Source organism: Helianthus annuus, chromosome 16 (assembly GCF_002127325.2).
Source record: "Helianthus annuus cultivar XRQ/B chromosome 16, HanXRQr2.0-SUNRISE, whole genome shotgun sequence".
NCBI lineage: Eukaryota > Viridiplantae > Streptophyta > Magnoliopsida > Asterales > Asteraceae > Helianthus > Helianthus annuus.
In genome coordinates this window covers 173,374,282-173,382,781 of record NC_035448.2, presented here as the reverse complement: position 1 = coordinate 173,382,781, position 8,500 = coordinate 173,374,282, and the positions used below count along the sequence as shown (strand labels likewise).

Sequence of the window (8,500 nt, the reverse complement as noted above, 5' to 3'; positions counted from 1 at the left end):
TATGTCATACCTTGCCGGGGGCAATATGATGCAGCTAGGCACCCACTATTGTCTACATTGAAACATAATCGGCCAATCGACCAAGTGGGAGATTGTTGGATATAATGTTCAATTGTCGATTATAATTCAATGTTGCCGTCAAGGTACGACCCAAAGAGTTACACTTTGGGCAACGAACATTTAGCGGTGTTTTAATCGTTAATCACCGGATCACGAAATTATAAGCGTAATAAAAGAAACGGGTAATTATTTAGAATAATTACGGACAGCCGGATTAATATTATAATTAATTTGTTAATTATGATATATATATATATATATATATATATATATATATATATATAGGACAAAGATCCGTTAGGAACCACCCTTTATTGCGAGAACCGCGAGAACCAGTGTGAACACAAACAGTAATAGCTAAAAAAATCTAAAAAACACCCAAAAAATTTTTTTTTTATTTTTTTACTATTTTTTATATAAAAATCTCTACTTTTAGTATCCAAAAAAAAAAAAAATTTTTTTTTTTAAATTTTTTTTTTTAAAAAAAAATTTTTTTTTTTTGCTACAAAAAGTAGCGATTTGAACATAAAAAATAGTAAAAAATAAAAAAAAAGTTTTAGATTTTTTTTTGATTTTTTTTGATTTTTTTAGATTTTTTAGGTTTTTTGAGGGTTTAGTTTTTAGCATTTTAGCTTGGGGGGGGGGGGGTTTAGGTTTTTGGGGGTGGGGGAGGGGGGTTTAGGTTTTTTTTGGGGGGGGGGGTGGGGTGGGGGGGGGGTTAGGTTTTTTTTAGGTTTTTTGAGGGTTTTAGTTTTTAGCATTTAGCTTGGGGGGGGGGGGGGTTAGGTTTTTTTTGGGGGGGGGGGGGGGGTTAGGTTTTTTCTTGGGGGGGGGGTGGGGGGTTTAGGTTTTTGGGGGTGGGGGTTAGGTTTTTTTTTAGGTTTTTTGAGGGTTTTAGTTTTTAGCATTTAGCTTGGGGGGGTTAGGTTTTTTTTGGGGGGGGGGGTTAGGTTTTTTTTTGGGGGGGGGGTGGGGGGTTTAGGTTTTTGGGGGGTGGGGGGTGGGGGTTAGGTTTTTTTAGGGTTTTTTTTGGTTTTTTTAGCTATTTTAGCTTGTGTTCACATTGGTTCTCGCGGTTCTCGCAATAAAGGTGGTTCTCGCATGAACCTTACCCTATATATATATATATATATATATATATTAGATAATTAAAGATAATTATAAGATAATGACAAAAGGATTTGTAATTGGATTACAATTCTTTATTTTTAGTTAAAAGATATATATGCATATCGGATATAACTTCTTTGAAGGAATGCTCCATATATATATGATATACGACACATGGATCAAGAATAAGAAAAAAAAGGATTTTGGGGTTTTGACCTTTTTTTTGCTGGTGGACGGCAAAACAAACACGGTGAAAACCGTTTGACTATATACTCCTCATTCGTGAATCACAGAAGGATAACCGGAAGATTCAAGATTCCGGTGGCGAGTACAACTCAACCTTTAGTTTCTTCGTTTACGCAAAAAGGTAAGTAAAGTTTTGAACTTTATTTTCTTTAGTTTAAAGGTTTCGTTTGAAATCGTTTCAAAAGAACAAATATAATTTCGTGGTCAACGATCATCTAGCGAGATCGTTCGTTGAACCAAGGTGTCTTTCTTGGATGTCACGATTCTTTAATTTTATACAACCTATTTTGATTGTAATGAGATCACTGGTGGAAACGGTTTAGAACCGAACCTCGTGTACATGTTTTCCGCTGCGTTCAGTTTGTTTGACAAATTGACTAAAATTATTTTTCAAAGGTTACACGAAATTTCCAACAATATATTGTGTGAAACGGTGGCCAACGATGGTGGAAACTGTGATCTGAGGAGACGGGTCTATATGGTTTCTTCTCTTTTTCCGAATGGTGATGTTTTATTGCTTGCATAACGGTTCATGTAAATTCCCGACGGTGTTTTCCTTTTTTTATTGGTTCTATAACGGAGTGAACACCACTGTAACGTCTGACTGTGTTTTCTTGTTTTTATTGGTTCCGTAACGGTGTGAACACTATTGTAATGTTCCACCACCAATGTAACTAAAGTCTCGACCGTTAAATATTATACCGACAACGAAGCATCATGTCGGTCGGTAATTGTACATGTCTTTCTTTGTTGTTAACCGACATGAGGTGGTAATGCAGCGTTTCGTTGCTCGTTTGTATAATATAGATTAATATAATGAATAGTTATGTTATCATTTTTTTTTTATCTTTATTATCAATAAAAAAATTGATTCTAGGAATTAGTAATAAATAATTATATATGTAAATTACCATAATACCCCTACTGTTAACTAAATGTTTTGACCGAGTTAGAGTCGGAGAGCAAAATGACAACACAATCGAACCATCAGGGAGGAAAATAACACTTTTTAAACTATTGAGGTAAAAGCGTTAAAATGGACAAACCGTAGGGAGAAAAACGAAGTTAACTCAACTTTAAAATAGTTGTATATCTTCAAAATGTTGGCTGTGATGCTCATTTATGATATCCTCATCGGTTATAAATTTATAATATTTAAATATGACATAAAGCTAATAGGGTGGGGTTCATTAGTGAACAGTGATGATTTTGTGAACCAAAATGAACAAATCTCAACCATTGATTACTTTCTGATCTTATTAATTTAAAAATAAAGAAAAAGGGCATAATTGTAATCTATTAAATTATTTCTTTCAAATTAAATAATTTATTATTTTCTCTCTCCAATTTTCTCTCTAATTAAATCATCAATTAGTTATTTTCATAAGAAGCCTTAATATACGTAGATTCGTAAAATACATATATGTATATATACATAATCATAACAAACAGTTATAAAAACATATTACATAATCATAACAAACAGTTATATACACATATGTATTGTAACAAACATAGTTCATAATTGGTATGTACATTTATATATATTCATATAACATTACAAAAAAAACAACTAAAATTAATCAATGTACATATGCATATATTCGTGTTCCTGTACACATATGTATACAGCAAGCTCTATAAAAAAAACAACTAAAATCAAGCAATGTACACATATGTATATGTTCCTGTACACATATAACGAGCTCTAAAAACAACTAAAATCAAGCAATGTACATATATGTATATGTTCCTGTACACATATGTATATAACGATCTCAAATCATATAGGTACACGAATATCATCTTCTCCGATTGTAACCACCACCTTCCTCTTTGCCCGCTTGACCAACATGGTCGTTGCGATTATAGCACCAACCGCGACCACATGTGCCGGTGTACAACACCGATTGCAATGCCTTCAACTATTAACAAGACCAATATTTCAATAATCAAATAACATAAATTTAAAAAGTTAAAATGACCAATCTTAATCTGCAAATAATACATCAAATACTAATTTTACTACCTCTGAAGAACAAAGTTTGTCGAAAACTACAAATGAATCAAAATAAAATCTTACACATCTAAATCAAAGTAAAACAAATATCCTGTTGAAACTGGATTCAATTAAAAATCAAACCAAATAAAGATAATTTACAAAATTGAACCTGAATCGACCAACATCATTGACCTCATCTTAACCCACCTGAATCGACTTCTTCATACTCCATCGTTTTTCTAGACACCTGAACCTGAACCGACCACCATTCGTCGACCTCATTTAAACCCACCTGCCATCGGATATTGACAACACAAACAACCCATTTGTTCTGATTTAACACCCTCTAGTAATTTTGGGCCGACAATAACAAATGATATGCGACTAGTGTGCCATTTGAGTACCAGATCCTTCCGGTAATAATGAAGTTACAAAACTCGATAGAGCGAGTGGTGGTATTAGGATTAAAAAAATTGAAAATCAATTTCTTTCCATCGCCATGGTTGAAGGTGATTCTGGCCACGTTTAAAAAAGTTTCTTGATGATCTATAGATGCTCAAAATATTGATTGAAATGTGTTTATGAGAAAAAGATGGACGTGATTTTCTCTGGAGATAACAAATGAGAGATATGATGTATGATAGAGAAAGAGAAATTTAAGGGCTTTCAATTACAAATGATAACTACCGAAATTAGTTTATTGGTAAATTACCAAACAACCCTTTATAGAATAATAAAAACAGAAAACTGTAATATATAAATGAGTGGCTACAAATGGTTCTTTTGGTTCACAATTAAGAGGAGGTTCACATCTGAACCTAACCCAAAGCTAATAACCTTTAAAACATCAGGCATGGGTGTATTAAATACTGCAAGCAGCATGTGAAATATCATCTCGTGAAGACAGAAGAGAGTCTAAAGACCAAGACATCAGCGTTTATTTTCTAAAAGAGGTATGCGTTTTCAGTAATTTTTAACACTTTGATAGATATCTCTTGTCTACATGATGAAATAAAACATAAAACCATCTTTTTTTACAGTTTGGTTTTACATTCTGCATTACATGGCCAACTAAAGGGAATGGAAGATGCACTCATGGCTTTAGAGGTATGTTTTTTGGGCGTCACAACATAATTATGTAGATCACTTTGCTTCTATTGTTTGTCTTACATCTAAAACCTTTACAATTTATAAAGATGTACATGACATTATGATTAGCAAGATATACAAACTGTAAGTTCCTCTATAAAGACTTCCCGATGACATGGCATATTCAGTTTTTTATTTACATAGTTTTGTACATGCTGATATTGAAAAGCAATTTGGCCTAAAAAATTAAAGTGAACCTTTTTTTTACAATTTATTCTCAACTACCATCTTTTGACGACATGACGGGCCAAATAACACTTGGAAAGAATTAAAAGGTTCTTGGATATTGCTTGTCGTTTCTTTGAGTATGATGACTCGTTTTTTACTAATAAGTTAAACGAGTTGATATTAAAGAAATATTCATTTTGTTTAAAATACGAAGAAAAACAGTTCTCATTATTATATAAAAAATACCCATCCATCGAATGGGTATAAAACTAGTTGCGGTCTTATGTGAAATCCATTTGGCCGTGAACAAAACCGATAACTAACAAAAATTCCTTTTTCCATGTTTCTGCAGCCCAAAAACCACCTCGACCCATACCAACCCTTGGCCCAACTTGTCCATAACCTATTCGTTATTATATTCAGCCCAACATTAAAGAAATATTTGTTAGCTAAAAGTAGAGATGCACAAACCGGTTAATTTTAATAACCGGTTATACCGGTTGAATTGACTTTTTGACTTTTACCGGTTATTACTTTAACCGGCTATTTTTTTAACCGGTCCGGTTAATTACTTTAACCGGTTTGTTAATTAACCGGTTATTTTCGGTTATTTAACCGGTTATTTTACCCTTTTTTGAATTTTTCGGTTTTTATATTGGTTAACTGGTCTATCGGTTAAAAATCACCGGTTAATAACCGGTTCCTATACTAAATACTTATAACCGATTACGAACCTACGGTTAAAAATAACCACTAACCGGTTATTCCTAAATCGGTTATTAACCGGTTACGGTTAATTAACCGGTTATTTTGTGCACGTCTAGCTACAAGTAAGAATAAAGATATATTTATTAGCTACAAGTAAGAATATATGATATTTTTCGATTTGAATGATTTATCTATATTTATATTATTATATAAAAGATTGAAGGAGGATAACAATGTAATTTCAATTGATTTAAAATATATATATATATATATATATATATATATATATATATATAGGAACAATGTTTTTGTATTTAGTACAAGTATTAATGCATAAACAACTTGCCATTTACAATTTTATCCCTTTGGTGTTTTTGAGAAAGCATGAAAAACTTGATGTATTTTACAATAGTAACTCTAAAAGTTAAAATTTATTATAGAAGTCATTAATGTTTCTAAAAAGTTATATAATTGTTACAATATTTAGTATAAAAAGGTGTTAAAATTGTTGTTTCACCATAAATAATTTAAAAAATGATAACCATACAAAAATGCATTAGTTGAACAAAGAAGCCGGTCATGCGTTAGTTGTAAAATTGTTTTAAGACAACCGGCTGCAGCGTAACAAAACACGATATCCCATAGCGCGGGTATACTTGCTAGTGAAGCCAACCCAAAATCAAACCTTAAAAGAGAAAGATTGATGGTGAATAGAGAGGCATGATCGAAAACGGTGGTGAGATATGTAGACTATATTGAAGGGAGCATACTGATAGGTGAAATGGAAACATGGTGGTGAGAAGATTGTGAAAGACTTAATGATTACATATAAGAACTAATTTCATCCCTAATTAATAAAAAATAAAAACTTTGTTACAACCATACAGTCATGGTTAGAAAACTTATCAAACAAGGATGATCACGTGTAACTTTTGAAGATCCTTACGTATTGTGATTGGATAAACATGTAGAACGTGAATTTAACCTATCACAACTTTTTTCGAACAAAGTGAATATCAATCTCAGTATGTTTTATACGTTCATATCGTATGAGGTTATTTGAAAGATAAATGACAGATTGACAATGACGTTAATAGATATTAGAGGCACGAAGTAAAGGGAAATTCTGTAGACGCAAAGTCCAAACCCAACATGTCTCTTGAATGGCATTAGCTACCCCCCAACATGTCTCTTGAATGACATTAGCTACCCCGAGATAGAGAACGTTAGTACAAGTGTGAGAAATATGGTATTAGACGGTAGGTGGATGGTACATACAGTTGCAACTTGCAAGCATGATCTAAGCCTAAGGTGTCCTGGTTGTAGCGGAGACCACACATAAAGCCTGGCTCTCGAGGAACATGCATATATAAACAAAATTGTTGAAATGGTTGATAAGTGCATTGTTTAGTGGAAGTTAAGTATTGTGGCACACCAAAAACATTCCGATACAAAGACAGGTCCTTAACCGGAGGTCATGGACTGACCTTAAAGTTGGTGTCATCAAGAGTAGTGCTTGCACGACTTGCATTCACACAAGCAGGCCATGCTCGATGTATAAAATCTCACAATAACTTCAAAGTTTACTGTGTTTGGAGATAAATTTTTGTTTTTGGAACTATGCAGGTATTATCACAATATTACATCAAATACCCTGGCATATTGGAGGCTATGGCAACGCATAACGCTAATACTCCGTTTTGTTCTAGCACATGTGCTACTTTTGGAGAGCCTGAAAAGATGCCAATAACGGTAGAAACGCCTCAGGTTCCATGGGCATACATGTAATTTCACCGTTTTTAGGCGCAACCTATGTATCTTGCTTGATACCTAGTTTCTATGTTGTGTTTTTAGCACCTTATTCATCCCAATGGGATGGCAGAAAAAATGTGAAGATATCATTCAGGATTTCCATAAAAACTAAAACATGGCCGTCATGATTTAACAATACTCATCCCTGTCATTAACAAGTTTGACTTTTGACTGCTTGTTTGATTCCAGATACTTTAATGTGATTGGCTCTCAGATCCAGATATAAGATTAAGTGAATCACCGAGGCCCGAATTACACGAATATGGAAGAATATCGGGTGTGTGCTTTGAATCTTTGATGCAGCCCTTGGAATTACTAAGGGGCTCAAGGTAATATTTTGGATTTTGGTAATTCTGTCTTTGAAAATAGATATTATACAGAGTATTTAACCAAGCATAATCTGATATCGACACAAAAATTTCATTACCCCAGGTTGTACGCCTAAGTAAAAAACATATTATTTTCATAATTTCTGTTGTGTAAAAGCTTCAAAAGCTGCCGTAAAAACTTTAATGGTATATGTATGTCTGAAAATATGTTTTGATATTTTGTACCAACGGGCTTAATACGGAAAGTGTTGTCCCATGTTTGATTCGCCTCTGGTTTCAATCTAGGTGGCTTGTTAAAAAGAAAAATGGTAATGGTAATCACTCATTTCTCAATCCAAACACAAAAGGCAACAATGGGAAATCCAAACAAAGGCACAACAAATACCATAACATAACACAAAACACGACTAAGAGAGCACAAAAATTACACGAAAAACATGCAACGAAGGCGGATTTGGTGTAAATACAGTTGGAGTATAGATCAAGTAGAGTAGGATAGGTATATGGGTGTGGCCATGTGGGTTGGGGTATAAAATACATCAGAATGATAGTCACTTACACCTGAACACTCGAGACCAAATATTATGATTTTCATGTAGTAGTAGTAGTAACCAGTTTTAAGGCCCTCCTTGCTACTGAGAGTGATCATCAAAATGTACCACATGTATGGAAATATTGTTGAAAGGGATGATCACAACTTAAAGAATCAAAATCAGGTACAACTAACCAGTTTAGGGGCTTAAGGGTTGGCGAATTAGAGCAAGTTAAAAGAAAATAGACGATGGATGATCGGAGAATAAACACACCACTGCACTGAACTTGCAGCCTCAAACTTATGGATAATACTCAAACTAACGCGAGGCACGGTTTTATTGTAGTGAGAATAAGAAAGGCGTAAATAACACAAGGCACAGTT

General features: G+C 33.6%; 1 long non-coding RNA gene across 2 annotated transcripts; it reads left to right on the top strand.

The window, feature by feature from the left end:
- The first annotated feature begins 4,226 nt into the window (after positions 1-4,226).
- On the top strand, positions 4,227-8,306 carry LOC110917616. 2 transcript variants are annotated; one of them, XR_002580701.2, is made up of 4 exons: positions 4,228-4,371; positions 4,459-4,525; positions 7,070-7,227; positions 7,445-8,306. It is a non-coding gene; the product is annotated as an uncharacterized LOC110917616 (long non-coding RNA). The 2 variants fall into 2 exon arrangements; XR_002580700.2 differs by lacking the exon at positions 7,445-8,306 and having other exon boundaries at positions 4,227-4,371; positions 7,070-7,391.
- Positions 8,307-8,500: the final 194 nt, after the last annotated feature.